The sequence below is a fragment of the Phyllostomus hastatus genome, unplaced genomic scaffold (genome assembly GCF_019186645.2).
Source record: "Phyllostomus hastatus isolate PE091 unplaced genomic scaffold, TTU_PhHast_1.1 phas_scaffold_46, whole genome shotgun sequence".
Taxonomy (NCBI): Eukaryota; Metazoa; Chordata; class Mammalia; order Chiroptera; family Phyllostomidae; genus Phyllostomus; species Phyllostomus hastatus.
In genome coordinates this window covers 26846030-26862080 of record NW_025334032.1, presented here as the reverse complement: position 1 = coordinate 26862080, position 16051 = coordinate 26846030, and positions in this window count along the sequence as shown.

The following is a 16051-nucleotide window of genomic DNA, read 5'->3' as shown; positions in this document are numbered from 1 at the left end:
TCTACAGAAAGGAAATCGATTTACTAACCATAGAACATCTGCAAAATGGGAAGGGAGCTGTGGAAACTCTCTTTGGTATCTGGAGAGAGGAGAGCGTATGCAATTTGTTTTTCTCCGCCTCCACCTTGACTGCGGGAGCACAATCCTGGCTCTCTAACCAGCCAAGGCTTTCCCAGTGCTGCCCAGGCACCAGACCAATAGCAGCCTCACCACTTGTCCTCTGGACTCCCTGCAGACGCTGCTTGCTTCGGCTATAGCACCAGGCTCCAGCGTGGCTTGCCCCCAGGGTCCCCTGTGGCCTGAACCCGCTCCAACTACAGCCCCAGCAGCCCTGCCAAGGCAGCCTCTGCAAGGCTTGCCTCCAGGACTCTCCGTGGCCCACACCTGCCCCAACTGCAGTTCCAGCCTGCCTGCCAAAGACACACGGCACGTGCAGTCTACAAAGGGAAAGCTCCTCCACAATTCCCCTCCTTCAAGACCAAGGGAGTTTCCTGTTTTGGCTAATTCATAGAAACAAACACAGAAAGACTGCAAAACAATGGAATAAAATGCAGACAAGCCATTTATCAGATAAAGATTCCAAACCAAAGGTTGGTTATAAGCATGTTCAACGAACTCAGGAGAATAGATGAACTCCATGAGAACTTCAATGAAGAGACGAAAGACATTTGCTTTGCACATTACATGATAGAGAAATAAACTTGCTTTCTAATAATCTACTGGGGCAATATCTGTAAGAGAAACTAACGTTACTCAGAACTAACACATACCAATTTCTTTTCATCCGCAACTTCAAAATTCTAGAAGACAAGCTACACTTTATGACTTTAACCTACGTTTCTCTTAATTTTTTCCATATATACATTCTCTTTGGTTACAGTGAAACCTGGATAATTTCTTCCCTTCTATCTCTCATTTCAGTAAACATCTCTTTACATATGTCTATTCTACTAATTTAAGTCATCATAGTTATGTTCAAGGATGTATGTTGTAAAAATTGTTCTCTTGGTCATTTTTATTTTTCTTCCCGTATTTCCCCATGCCTTAGTTTTTCTTAAACATATCAGGCCTTCATATTTTACAGTCAAATTCTAAGGACGTTTTGAGGATATGAGTCTGAGATCCTTTTTCTGCTCTTGCTCAGCAGTGGCTAGTTTCCTTGCACATGTGCTTATTAGTATTTTGTGAACTTATTTCCCCTGTAACTTTATTGTCTCAGTTTCTACATCTGAAGTATGTCCCTTGAAAGATAATATGGCTTTGCTTCTGTCTGGTGCCTGAGAACACTAGCAACCTAGGGCCACACTGGACTAAGCACTACATTTAAGGTTATTTTATTTTGATGATGGGAGCAAATGGATGGTATTTTATCCTCCAAAAATAAATATGGGTGAGTTTGTGATAGGAATTCTTACAAGAAACACTTTTTCTGTCCCTGCCCATCACCAACTTCCCCAAAATCAAGACTGCTAGTCACTCTTCTTCTTTTTTATTTTTTTGTCTCCCCTTACCAGAAGGGTTTTGTCACAGTTATCACAATCTTAAAGAGTTTTCTATACTTCTTGGTGGGATGAGATGGAGGATATTTTAGCTTTAATTAAGTCTCTGATCTAACCTCCCTTCTAGCTCATACCCTAGTTTTGTATTCTGCATTTTCCTCCTACCGTCCATTAAGATTAGGCTCCAGCCTTCCTGATCAACACTGTCCCCAAAAGGAATATTTGCTTCATAGTGCATTCACCTGTCTGTATTTTCACTGTTTGTTAAGAAGTATATTTTATTGATTATGCTATTGCAGTTGTCCAATTTTTTCTCCCTTTTATCCCCCTCTGCCCTGCATCCTCTCTCCAGCATTCTGCCATCTTTAGTTCGTGTCCATGGGTCATACATATAAGTTCTTTGACTTGTCTGTTTCCTATACCATTCTTAACCTCCCCTTGTCTATTTTGTACCTACCATTTATGCTTCTTATTCCCAGTACCTTTTCCCCAGTTCTTCCCCCCAAACCTCTCCCCACTGATACCCTCCATGTGATCTCTATTTCTGTGATCTCTTCCTGTTCTAATTGTTTGCTTAGTTCAGTTTTGTTTTCTAGATTCAGTTGTTGATAGTTGTGAGTTCGTTGCCATTTTACTGTTCATAATTTTCATCTTCTTTTTATTAGATAAGTCCCTTTAACATGTCATATAATAAGGGCTTGGTGATGATGAACTCCGCTAACTTGACTTTATCTGGGAAGCACTTTATCTGCTCTCCCATTATAAGTGATAGCTTTGCTGGATAGAGTAATCTTGGATGTAGGTCCTTGCCTTTCATGACTTAGAATACTTCTTTCCAGCCCCTTCTTGCCTTTAAGATTTCTTTTGAGAAATCAGCTGATAGTCTTACCGGAACTCCTTTGTAGGTAACTGTCTCCTTTTCTCTTGCTGCTTTTAAGGTTTTCTCCTTATCTTTAATCTTGGGTAATTTAATTCTGTTGCATCTTGTTGTGTTCCTCCTTGGGCCCAACTTCTTTGGGATTCTCTACGCTGCCTGGACTTGCAAGTCTATTTCCTTCCTCAGATTGGAGAAGTTTTCCTTCATTTTTTTTCAAATAAGTTTTGATTTTTTTGCTTTTCCTATTCTTCTGGCACCCCTATGATTTGGATATTGGAATGTTTAAAGTTGTCCCAGAGGTTCCTAAGCCTCTCCTCATTTTTTAAAATTCTTATCTCTTCATTCTGTTCTAGTTGAATGTTTATTTCTTCCTTCTGTTCCAAATTGTTTTTTGAATACTGGTTTCCTTCCCTTCATTATTGGTCCCCTGTATATTTTGCTTTATTTCACTTTGTATAGATTTCACTTCTTCTTTTATTTTGTGTCTGTACTCCCTCATTTCTGTGAGTGTCCTGATTACCAGTATTTTGAACTCTACATCTGACAGGTTGGCTATCTCCTTGTTGCTTAATTCTTTTCTGGAGTTTTGATCTGTTCTTTCATTTGGACCATATTTCTTTATCTTGGTGCACCTGTTATGTTGTCAGGGGCGGAGCCTTAGGTATTCACCAGGGCGAGACAACCCACTTTGTTGGGCTGTGGAGCTGTCTGTGGGGGAGGGGTCACACAGGGAACAATGCCACTTGCTCAGCTCTCACCCTGCCTTCAGTCACTTCCCCCACTACCCACAAGTGAATTGAGCCTTTCTGATGCTGACTCCCAGGTGGATGGGTTTGTGTACAGTCTAGAACCCTGTGGGTCCCTCCATAGGACTCTCCTGTGAGACTGGGAGTTTCTCCCGCTGCTGCAACCTTCATAGGTTTTTACAGCCAGAGGTTCTGAACCTTTAGTTTCTTGCACTGGAACCCTGGGTTGCACAGTCCTGCTCCCCAGTTGTTCCTCCCAGTTTATCTGCTCACAAATGTGGGACTGCCTGGTCCTCCAGCCTCTGCCTCTCCCGCTCAGTCCACCAGCCACAACCTTGCCATGTGTCCTCTCTGCCTAGGCTGCCCATCTCCATCCTTCCTACCAGTTTGGATGAATGTTTCTTTTTTTAAAAAAGATTTTGGGGTTTTTAATTTATTTTTAGAGAGGGAAGGGAGGGAGATAGAGAGAGAGAGAGAGAGAGAAACATCAATGTACGGCTGCTGGAGGTCATGGCCTGCAACCTAGGCATGTACCCTGACTGGGAATCGAAACTGAGACACTTTGGTTCGCCGCCCACACTCAATCCACTGAGCTACACCAGCCGGGGAAATGTTTCTTCTTTAGCTCCTTGGTTGTTGGATTTCCAAACAGTTCCATTTTCTGGCAGTACTGGTTGTTTTTTGTTTGTAAATTTGTTGTTGTCCTTCTTTTGGTTGTTTGAGAAACCAAAGCATATCTTCTTATGCCTCCATCTTGGCTGAAAGTCCTGTACTTTCATTTTTTAAAAATTTTTGTTCTTGGATGCTTTACTTTTGCTTAACTAACTGTTCACTCATGTATTGTAAAATATGCCGTACATATTTATCTATCCTTTGATATGTTTACTCCTGAGAAGTTCCTGATGGACATCTAGTTTGTTATAATTTCAGAAATGGAATCCTTCTCTCTGTCTTCTTGCACAATAATAGCTATAAGCAGATATTTATCGTAGAGCAGATAGAAGTCTTGCTTCTCTAGCAGTGTTTCAACCTCAACCGAGTCAGCCAAACTAGGTTGTTACCCACACACAAATTCATAATTTAGTCTTATCCTTTATCCTTAGAAACGAGGAAGCAGGTCAGTGAAATTGTGGCTCTAAGTGGTATTCCTGGGAACACTGCTGAAAGCACAAATAGACATGAAGTTAGGACAAATGCCCGTGGGTACGGAGATGGTTCAAATTTGTTGTTATAGAAGGATATATGGAAAAATCTACAGGGGGCAATACCAGTTATTATCATCTTACTTGAGGACTTTCCAACCTGATGGGAAAGATAAAATAATATAAAATGCACTTTAAATGTTATTTATAACCTATTTTGTCCAAAATATATTTTAGTGAGGATACTCATACTTTTTTACATTACCTATAGATGGCCTTGCTAAAGTGGGTCCAGGTATTAACCTTGCAGCCGGAAGGCCAAACCAAAGGACAGACTTGCTGATCTTTCCCTTACTCAAAGGCAACATTTGCTGAGGTTGGCTCTTTAGCCTCCAGACAACTTGCACACCTTATAAAGGTGGGCCCCTATCCCTATTCTGACTTTGTCCACTTTCAGAAAGTTTCTCCTGGTCTTTCTGGTGTTTCTTACAGAATGATGATCATGAAAGATTCAATGCATTAAGCAGACATAAGAGATTCTGATGCGTTTGAAGGAAATAACCTGTTAAACAATCCTTTCACATGGGACCAATGCTGGACCATTGCTCTTCAAAGCCACATCCTTGCTTCCTTTTGCTCATGGAATATGCAGAAGATATACTCACAGGTAATGAGCAGATCTAATCTTAAAATGTGTGCTAACCTGGCTTGCATACTAACAATAGGATTTATCTCCAGGCTGACAGCTTACAGATAGTCTTTTATTTTTCACTGCAAATTTGCAAATTAGCAAATTAAATCACAGCGTTGTTTGTTTACATGGTACAGAAGTACCTCTTTGGGGGAGTTGTTCTTTTTCCTTTTATTAATAAGAATATTTTAATAGCTTGAGGAAGACAAAAAACCTGTTGGTTATCTACTTCTGGCAGCATGCCAACTCTTTTATCTAAAGTGATCAAAGATAGTAAACACCACGTGATAGAGTGAGATATTTTTTAAATAGTAGAGCCTCATTATTGTTTTACGAAGTAGTAAAACTCTGCAAGCATCACAGGTGAAATTGGGGGAGTGCTGAAGTCATTTTTTAACTTCCAGGCTCTGAACTACAGGATCTAAAGGGAGTAACTTCATAAATATTTCAATCTCCCTTTGCTGGACACACAAGTATCATGGGAGGATTCTGCAAGTCTGATGGTAAAACTCTCACAATGAACACTTTGTGCTCATTGTCCAAAACAAACCACTTGAATTTTAAAGTAACGTGTTCATTATTGCCAAGAACATAGTTTGTATGAGCCCAACAGCATGCTATTATGTTGCCAATGTCCTTAAATAAGGGGAGACAGGTGAAAACCATGAAATGGATTCTGATTACTTATGCACTTTTCATGTTGTATTTATAGAGCCGAGCATGTATTAACTGAATATGCTTGCTGCACATTAAATTAGCTCTATTTCATGGTGAAGACTTCATTTTCTTTTAAATAGTAAACAAATTTCTAAATTCAAGCTTATAAATGTGCTTAAAGATACTCACAAGTTCTCCATTAGATATCAAAAGATTAGTTAATTTGTAGAGAAAATAGGTGTATGAATTATAATACAGTAAAGAATCTAGGTGTATCTACAACTCATAATTTGATGATTCACCCACTCATTCCTGATGGTTTTAATATTTCCATTCATGCCTTTTCTTTGATCTCATTGCACATTATTAGCACCAATAGCCTGAAGCACATGAAACATATCATTACCTATTAGTGTATTTCCAATATTCTCCTTACTAAAAGGGTTAATGTTAATAAATTGATTTCTAATTATGTCTTTTAAGAACTCAGAAAAGTGGTGGGAAATAAAATGTTTTAAATTCCATGCCTCTAACCTCCTATGATTCACACTCAACTGTCAGGAGAGCAAGTCCCTGTCCAATGCACAGATTCCACACTTGGGTCCTCTTTCTCTCTTATCAGCAACCTGTGTGCAGAGAAATGTTCTGACCGGTTTCCTCTTGCCAATCACTCTACTAGTTCCTTTTGATATGCCTGTAGTCCTCAGGCCGGTTCATGACTTAACATTTTCAAACCTTTTCCAATTATTTCCTCTACTTCATTGTCTTGATACCACCCAATTTTCTCTGATGCCTCAAAATGACAAGATGATTGTTCCCTTTCATGTTGAGACCATAAAATCAGTTACACTGAAAGTCAGATTTCAGAATATAGTCTGTCTTCTCCAGACCTTTTAAAAATAATTTCAGCTTTATGAAGGTAAAATTGACATATAAAATTAAAAGATATTTGAAGTATATATTGTGGTGATTAGATACATGTACACATTGTGAAAGGATTCTCCCAGGTAGCTAATTAACACATTCATTACTCCATGTATTTATTTTTGTGTTTGTATAACTTAAATTCTACTCTCTCAGTAAATTGTAATTACAAAATACAATGTTATTAACTATAGTCACCATGTTATACATTAGATAACAGACCTTATTCATCTTATAAATAAATTAAAATTTGTATCTCTTGCCCTGGCTAGTGTGGCTCAGTGGATTGAGCACTGGCCTGAGAACCAAAGGGTCACCGGTTCGATTCTCAGTCAGGGCACATGCCTGGGTTGCAGACAGGGTCCTTAGTGGGGGGGAGGGGTGCATGCAAGAGGTAACCACACATTGATATTCTCTCCCTCTCTTTCTCCTTCCCTTTCCCTCTCTCTAGAAATAAATAAATGAAATCTTTTTAAAAATTGTATCTTTTTCCCACTTATATTTCCCCACCTTGAAGACCTTGGGAAACATGTTTTCATTTTATTATAGTTTTATGAGCTTAAGATTTACAAAATTTTTAGATTTCACATCATGCAGTGTTTTTCTCTGGCTCATCTCACTTAGCATTACTGACCTCTAGGTCCATCCATGTTGTTGCAAAAGGTGAACTTCCTTCTTTCTCATGGATGAATAATACCCCATTATATATAGATCACAATCACATCTTCCTAATCTATTCATCTTTTGATAGCTACTTAGATTGTTCTCATATTTTGGTTATTGTGAATGTTTCTGCAACTTTTTCTACCATGCACCTTGATTCATTCTTTTCTATTTTTCCCTCAACTTGAGAAAGAAGTTACATACCCCTTTCTTAGCTAAAAGTTTAATTGGTACTCTTCAATTATTCTCCTTCTTTATTTAACGTTTAAGTATAAAATTGTAAATATGGCTACCTTTTATTATCTACAAACCTATCCAAGAGTACTTAACTAAAAAAAAATACCTTTCCTGATTCTCTGACTCCACCACGCTATATTTCCTTCACTTCTAAACTCCTTGGTAAAGCCCCCCAGAGAGTGCTGTGCCACCCTCACACCACCAAATCATCATGCCTACATGTCTGCACACTCCACTTTCTCCTGTCCCAGGTGGCTCCTCTCCTTTTCCTTTGGAAACTGTACTCATCTGCATGAGACAGTCAGTTCAAAAACTGTCTCTTTTTTTTTTTGCTCCATTAAGACTTTTTTTGTCTGTTGGATAATTCTCCAAAACATAAAACCCATCCATATTAAAGAAATCACCATTTCCCTTTTCTTTCCGTATGTCTGCCCAGCTACCATTCAATTTCTTTACTTCTTAACTTAGCAAAGTTAGAAAGAGTTGTTTAATTTTATGTCACCTTTAATGAGGCTCTGTCCCTCCTATGTATGTTAGTCTGATGGGACTGCTATAAAAAACTGCAACAGACTGGTTGGCTTAAATAGCAGACATTTATTTTTTCACAGTTCTAGAGGCTAGAAGTCCATGATCAAATTGCTGAAAATTTTGGTTTCTGGTAGATGGTCACCTTCTTGCTCTGCCCTCACTTTGCCTTTCCTTTGTGCATATTAGGGGATGGAGAGAGAGGAAGAGAGAGAGAGAGAGAGAGAGAGAGTGAGTGAGAGCGAGCGTGTGCGCAAGGGTCTTGTGGCCCTTCCTCTCCTTATAAGAGCACCAGTTCTGTTGGATTAAGGTCCTGCCTTTATTACTTCATTTAATCTTCATTACCCCCATAAAGGCCCAATATTCAAATACAGTTAGTTACATTGGTGACAGGGGCTTCAACACATGAATGTGGGAGACACAATTCTGTTCACAACATTATTTCACTGAAATAGTTCTTCTTGCCATCACTCACAGTTTCCATTTTCATATACTGGTGTTTGGTTCTCTGTTGCTCTATTCTGCTTGTTCTAATCATTTAACATGGTTGACTGCTCTGTGCTTTCTGAAGTATTTTATTATCTTGTGTTTTGTTTTATTAAAATATTTTATTTCTTAAGATATCACCTTTGCTCCTACATTATAATAAATTAACTTCAACTAAAGTTAAAAATAATTACTTGGCATAATTTTTGCTTTATTTTTATCATAGATGTACTTGACTTCTTGCCAGCATTTGACACTATAGGTCAGAGGCCAGCAGTGACAGATACCCAGGTAACTTTGAGATAGAAGAGGTCAATGTCACAGGGTACTAGAGGTTGGGATCTTCTGGGACATTTGGAATGGCAGCAATTTGGGAAACACCTGGAGAAATCCTCTGGTGGCATACTGGTTGGTGCATGGATGTGTGGAACTGTAGAGACCAGGAAAGAACCATATAAAGAAATTAGGGGGAATAATCGTTGGGGCTTACACAGGGACAGAAATAGTTCCTGTTCCAACCAACCAAACTGGAAAAACCCATAACTTGTGGGGCAGTGGGAGGGTGCTCAGGGTGTTCTTGCTTCTCTAAGGGGGGAAGGATAGTCCCAGACAAAGTGCTTCTCTGATAGTACCTTCACATAAAATGTGAAAGCACAATATGAAAAGGTAGAACTAAGCTGTCCAAGAGGGAAAATGCACTGAGTGTGATTGATAGCAGATTAGACAAAGCAGAGAAAAATAGTGAACCTAAATACACAGCAGTATAAATAGCCAAAAGTTAGGTGAAGAAAAGAAATGACTGAAAAAATGAGCAGATCATCTAAGACCTTTTACTACATTCATAAGTTAACTCAAAAGGAAGTACAATTGTAAATATGAAACCTAAAATTATAAACCTTCTAGAAGAAACAGTGAACAAATATTTGCAATCTTGGGTAATCAAATTTCTTAGGTAGATACCAACAGCAAAAGCATGGTCCATAAAAGAAAAAACTAGGTGCCTGGGACTTCACCCAAATAAAGAACTTCTGCTTTTTAAAGAATTATGTTTAGAGAATGAAGAGATGAGTTGCAAATTTGAAGAAAATCACTTCAGAATTTATATCTGATAAAGGAGTTGTATGTAGAATATATTAAGCTTCAAAACTTAAAAATTAGAATTCAATAGTTCATTAAAAAAAAACAGCAAAGAACTTGAGCACCCACTTTCCAGAATTCACAGATGGCAAGTGTGTGTGTGTGTGTGTTTATGTGTGTGTGTGTATAAGTGTGTGTATAGATACACATGTATATGTGTGTATATTCACATATATATTATATATGTGTTACATATATATATTCACACACACATATATATATGAACAGGAACTATTTCTGTCCCTGTGTAAGCCCCAAAGATTATTCCACCTAATTAAATATATATATAAAATACACACACATACATATCTATATAATGATGTTATATTGAAGAAATGCAAACTAAAATCACAATAAAATACTGAAATCATGACTAAGATGAAAAGACTTGACCACACCCAGTGAGGAAGAGCATTTGGGGCACTTGAATTCTCATACACTGACAGTGAGGATTTGAATGACAACAAATTTGGAAATTTTGACAGTGTCCCAAAAAGTTGAATATGTATTTATCAAAAGACTCACCTATTCAATTTTTAGATTTTTACTTATGGCAAAGTAAAGCACATGCTCACTCAAAGAACTGTACATGAATGTTCATAGCAGTGTTATTTGTAGTAGTAAAAATTGGAAGCAACCAGAGTATCCATCAATACTTGAATAAATAAATTGTGTTTATTGTGCTTATTGCATAGAAATAAAAGGCAATAAATTATATATGCAACATCATGAATGGATATCAAGATAATTATATGGAGTAAGAGAAGACAAAATTATATTCACTATGACTAAATTCACTTAAAATTCTATATACTCTAACTAGTCTAGTAAATTCTAGCTAGCCTAATAGAAATCAGATAAGTGGCTGACTGGGAGAAGGGGGCCAGGGTGGGTATAATAAGGATTAAAAAAGTCATAGGATACTTTAGAGAGTACCCTCTTAGCAAACAAGTACATATTAAAGTGTGTCAGAAAATATACTTTAATTGTGTACAATTTGTTTGTGTTTATTATACCTCATAAAACCTGTTTAAAAATGTGCCACAGGATTTTGCAATGGTGTCATTGACTAGAGACTCAGTGCTATTGTGAAAATAAATGTGTGCTTGGAGTGAGCTCAAAGTAGAAAGGAGGGAAGACAGTAAATACAGTGACTCTAGTTGTGACCAGTTAGCTCATACTCAGTTCTGCTCTCTCCTGGGCACAAAGGAAGACTGCGCTTCCCATCCCCTTGGACTTGGGCATAGGCAAGTGAAATGTTTTAGCCGATGAACTGTGTGCCAAAGTAACAGACATCATGTACTAGTGAAGACACTAAATGCAGATTCTTCATCTCCAGTTGTCCTTCTCCTTCCTTGATAAAAGTAGAAGTGTGACTTGGTAAAAAGGAGTTGCTTGCATGTTGACATTTGGAGGGCAGTCACACTGTTTCACTGTCTACCCCACAGAAGATTTTATATTAATTAAAAATACATTCTTTCTTGTCACTGCAGCACAACCTGGTCTATCTCTAGTGACCATAATAACTTCAGAAATTTTTGTTATAAAAAGTAGAAGAAAAACCAATACATACACTGAATCAAGGATGGTCATTTTTTATAAGATGAACATTGTTATAATATTTTTCATGAAAGTTCTTGGAGAGGTAAAAACTTATAAAATTTAGTTAGGGCTGTTACTATTTCATACAGCAATTATTAAGGAAAAGTAAAAAGTACCATCCTCTAGGCAAATGACTTTCAGATACCACTTGTCCACTCAGGCACTAGACACTATCGTACAGTGAACAAATTACATTAATGTCCATGGTGGCCCTGTGCCCAGATCGTAAGAGTGAAAGTTGACCTTAGGCAGAAGAATAATTCACTCATTAAATAAATGTATAGGTCAGTACAGTGCACTGGTCCAGTTAGAGCAAAATGGGCAATTTATTTGTGGGAGACAGAATTATTTCATTTTATAAATATTTACTGATTGGTTTCTATGTAAAAGTCACTATCCTAATAACTTGGGGGTCAGAAGTGAAAAATAAAACCAGAAGCAACCCTGCTTTCATAGAGCTTATGTTCTAGTAGGATGAGGGGGAGACTGGTGAAAGTCAGAATGAAATAATTATGTTATGTTAGAATTTATAAGTGCTATAGAAAGAACTAAGTAAGAGAATGAAAGGAGAAAGAGCATAGAGAAGAGATAAGGAATCTGACCGTTTTCCTTTGGATATCTGTTCTCAGTAAAATGAGAAGCAACATTATCAGCAGAGGATGTGATAAAAGTTTCAGCTAGGGCACAAGAGATGAAAGAAATAGTGACCTGGGGATGTGGGAAAGTAAATGGTTTAGGAAACTGTGGTGCATGGCCAGGGAGTACTGGGGAACCACTTGTGATTTGAGGTAATAAAATTTAAATAAATCCAAACAACATGGTACATATTTTTCTCTAGCTATCTTTAGCTGAATGGGTACAGACAGTGAACATGTGGAGAATGAATTGAGTTAGATCTGCATTTTATTCCATTTAATTATTCTCCCAATCACCTGACTATAAACCCCAGGAACATTTAATTGCAGGGCTTTATTTACTTTTCATATCCAATCATTCACTAAGCTATTTAATTATTCATTAATTTGCTCAAACTAATGCATATTGATTACCTCTATTGTTTATAGCACTGTGGCAAATAGGAAAAAAATTGTTGTCCTCAAGATATATTGATATAATAAAGATAATATAATACAAAGGACAACATAACAATATAAAATACTATTGGGGGAACCAGCTGTGCAGCATGCGGCTTACACACTGTAAGAGAAGAACACTCCATGGCAGCCTGAAAGAGCATTGGTAGGTTGCCTACGTGGGAAGGAGAAACTTCCCAAGAAGACATGTTGCAGATGGATTTTGAAGGATCTCAAGGAATTAGCTCAGAGAAGGCATCACAGGCAGATGAACTATCTTCAGAAGAGCATGAAGGCATGGGAGAGTGTAGTATGCCTAGGGAACTGATGTAGTTCCACTTTAAAGGGTCCAGGTTTTCAGGAGCGGGTGTCAAGCAACAAAGAAATGAGAGGGGAGAGAGAAGCAGGGACCAGATATGAAGAAACACATCACACGCTAAGAAGGTGGAATTTTGTCAAGAAGGAGAGAAAGAGCTCTTAAGGGTTAGGTAAGGGTGTGTATGTTCACAGTTGCTTTTTGGAAAGACCATTCTGACAACCTCATAGATAATGCATTGAAGAAGGCAACACTTAGGCAGAGGGACTAAGGGTTAACCTGTTAGGTGCTTTAGGTTTTTCAAGGGTGTGTTTTCTATTTACAACTTAGTTCTTAAACTTCTTGCCTTGGTCCATACATCATATTGTCTTTGCTCCCTGTAGTTGTATAGTCAATGACTTAGGTATGTTTTTGTTGTTATGATGCCGACATCAGCTCCTTGAACTTAATGTACACCCTCACCTTTTCAGTTATGCTCCTATTCCTTCTGAGACGATTCTTTTTTTCCAGATGTGCAATGCAACTTGAACTTACTCACATAATGGCACGTTCACACTGACCTTAGACTTCCTCCCTTTGGGCTTGTTAGTATCTCATGTGTGAGACTAGTTAAGAACTAAAGAATGGCATGGAAATTAAACAAAAACTTACAGTTCTGTAGTGTTTAGAAGATACAATTATTATTAAATACCGGTTGTATACTGGATATGGTGGGTAACTGAGAAAGGGGAATAAGGACTTTCAAATTTTCATTTCAGTAGCTAAATATGCAATGGAAACAACACCGAAATGTGATGTAGGAGAGGAATAGGCACAGGTTTGCAAAGGAAGATGATAGTTTGCAGGTAAAGATCTCTGTGAGAGGATGTTAGCAAACCGTTCAATGCACAAGTTAGTTAGACTCAGGACAAAGTGTGGCTTCGAGGCAAAAATATGTGTGCCTTATACAGAGAAGCAGCCCAAAGGCACAGGTTACATGAAGCCACGCCTAACAATGACACAGGTAAGAAACAGGCAGAGGAAAGAACTCATTGGGAAGGCTGGGATAAAGGAACTAAGATAAAGGAAGAAAACCAGGGAAGGATGTTAAGCCGAAGTAGGAAGGTCTAGTTAATATTGGCAAAACAACTTTAAAGATTCCACCTCCTCAAGCTTCTTAAATCAATTTTCTCTTTTCCAGTCCTGTTGCTTCTGCCCATATTGATGAGGTTATTCAATTGCTAGTATGTGTCTGTCAAACTGTAAGTGATTTTTCAATTCATTCTTCATAGTTATAATTTGCACAAATCAGTTCATGTTATTTTCTCTACCTAAATATCTAAAACTTCAAAACTTGGAAAATCAAGTTCAAACTTTTTCCGTAATGTTCCAAGTCCTCCGTGTGAGAGTCCCTGCCAGTCCTTCTAACCTCACTGTCTTCTGGCCTCTTCTTTCATCCTTTTATTCCATCCACAGCTGATCACCAATATTCCTGCACTGGTGGGCACCTTCAACCCTCCTGACTTTGTACACATTAATCTAGAATTTCCCTTGTCCTAGATTACCAAGATACTTCTGCACATACATACCAAAAAAAAATTCTCTCCATTCAGTTAATCCAAGTGTTAAAGCTCCTTGTGAAGCTTTTCTGAGCCTACTGTTTATAAATGTTTTCTTTTCCCACCAGGTGGGCACTTTATCTATTTTGTATCTATTTTATATCTATTCTGTATCTATTTTGACACTTAATTTTAATCAATTTTTTCATATAGAAAGTTTCATAATTTTATATTTCTTAAAGTAAGTAACCCTGTCTTTTTTTTATGCTGATATTTTCTATCCCTCTAGGTCCAACCTTCCAGATTTTGCATAATTGCCATATATTTAGTAAAATAGTTGATGCTGGAATTCTGAATTAATTTGGGCCAACTTAAAAAGAATGTTCTATAGAAGTGCTGTATGTCAGTGGGGTGTGTGTGTGTGTGTGTGTGTGTGCGCATGTGCTCATGCATGCATGCTTGCAAAGGCACATACAGGCCTACTTCTGAGATCTTATGAGCCTGCATCCAGACCACCTCAATGAAGCAAATATCACAATAAAGCAAATCAAATGAGTCTGTTTGCTTCCTAGTGCATATAAACATTATGTTTTCACAATAGTCTATTAAGTGTGCAATAGCATTATGTCTAAAAAAAATCAATGTATGTACCTCAGTTACAGATTATTGCTAAAAATGCTAACTACCATCTGATCCTTCAGTGAGTCATCACCTTTTTGCTGGTGAAGGGTCTTTGCCTCTATGTTGATGGTTGTGGTGATTGCTGAAGGTTGATGGAACAGTCAGAACACATACAACATTTGTGATTTAGCTCTTCATTGTACGAGTATGTGGTATATGGGTGTGGTTCTCGGCATCTTGAAACAATTCCAATAGTAACATCAAAGATCACTGATTATAAATCACCATAACAAATACCATAATAGTGAGAGTTACCAAAAAGTGACAGAAGGACATGGAATAAGCAAATGTTCTTGGAAAAATGGCACCCATAGACTTATTCGGTGTAGGGTTGCCATAGCCTCTGAATGGTAAAAAAAATTCAATACTTGAAAAATGCAATAAAGAGAAGCACAATAAAATGAAGTATGCCTACATAGTAGATTAATAATGGCTTGCTCATTTTCCCCAGAAGTATTTACAAGTTTTAAGTAATTCATCTTATCAGAATCTGAGGAGGGGGTGGAGTTATTTTCAAGTTGTTAAACGTAATATTTAATACTTGATATCAAGCACACAGATGCTAACTGAAATTTGCCTTCTACTAAAGAGAAACTGAGGCCCAGTGAGATGTATAACTCACTCCTGATGATACATATTCCAGATGTACACTCTGGAAATTTTCCAAATCCCTCAACACCATCTTTGATTTGATTCGTTATGCAGAGTCATACATTTGTGGCTTTTAAGAACATCAGGGCAGAAAGGTACTTAAGGATAATCTAATAATAATAACCACATTTATGGAGTTTCCACCTGGCCCAGCATTACGCATTTTACAAACATCATATTAATATTCACAATGACCTTGTGAAGTTGGTGGATTTATCTCCATTTTAATGAGACATTTATTCTTAAAGAGATAGAGTAGCTTACCTGTAATCCCTGCTAGCAAATGGCAAAGCTAAATTTCAAGTACAGATCTCTAGGGCTCCAAAGTCCATGCTCTTAACAATTTCAGAATAAAATATTAGTTAACTTTTATAACTGTATGTGAGGAGAAGAATATGATATTAACTTTTAAACTGGTTTATAGAATTTCATTGGCAATGGGAGAAAGAATTGTTAGATTGAACCAATAAAAATGATTTTTGCTTAACTCTCACACATTTTTCCTACTGAGGTTTTAGTCTCTTTTGTTATCCATTTATCCATTCATTGAGTCAACAAAATTGTACCAAGTACCTACTATGAGCCAGTACTATTCTTGGCACTGCT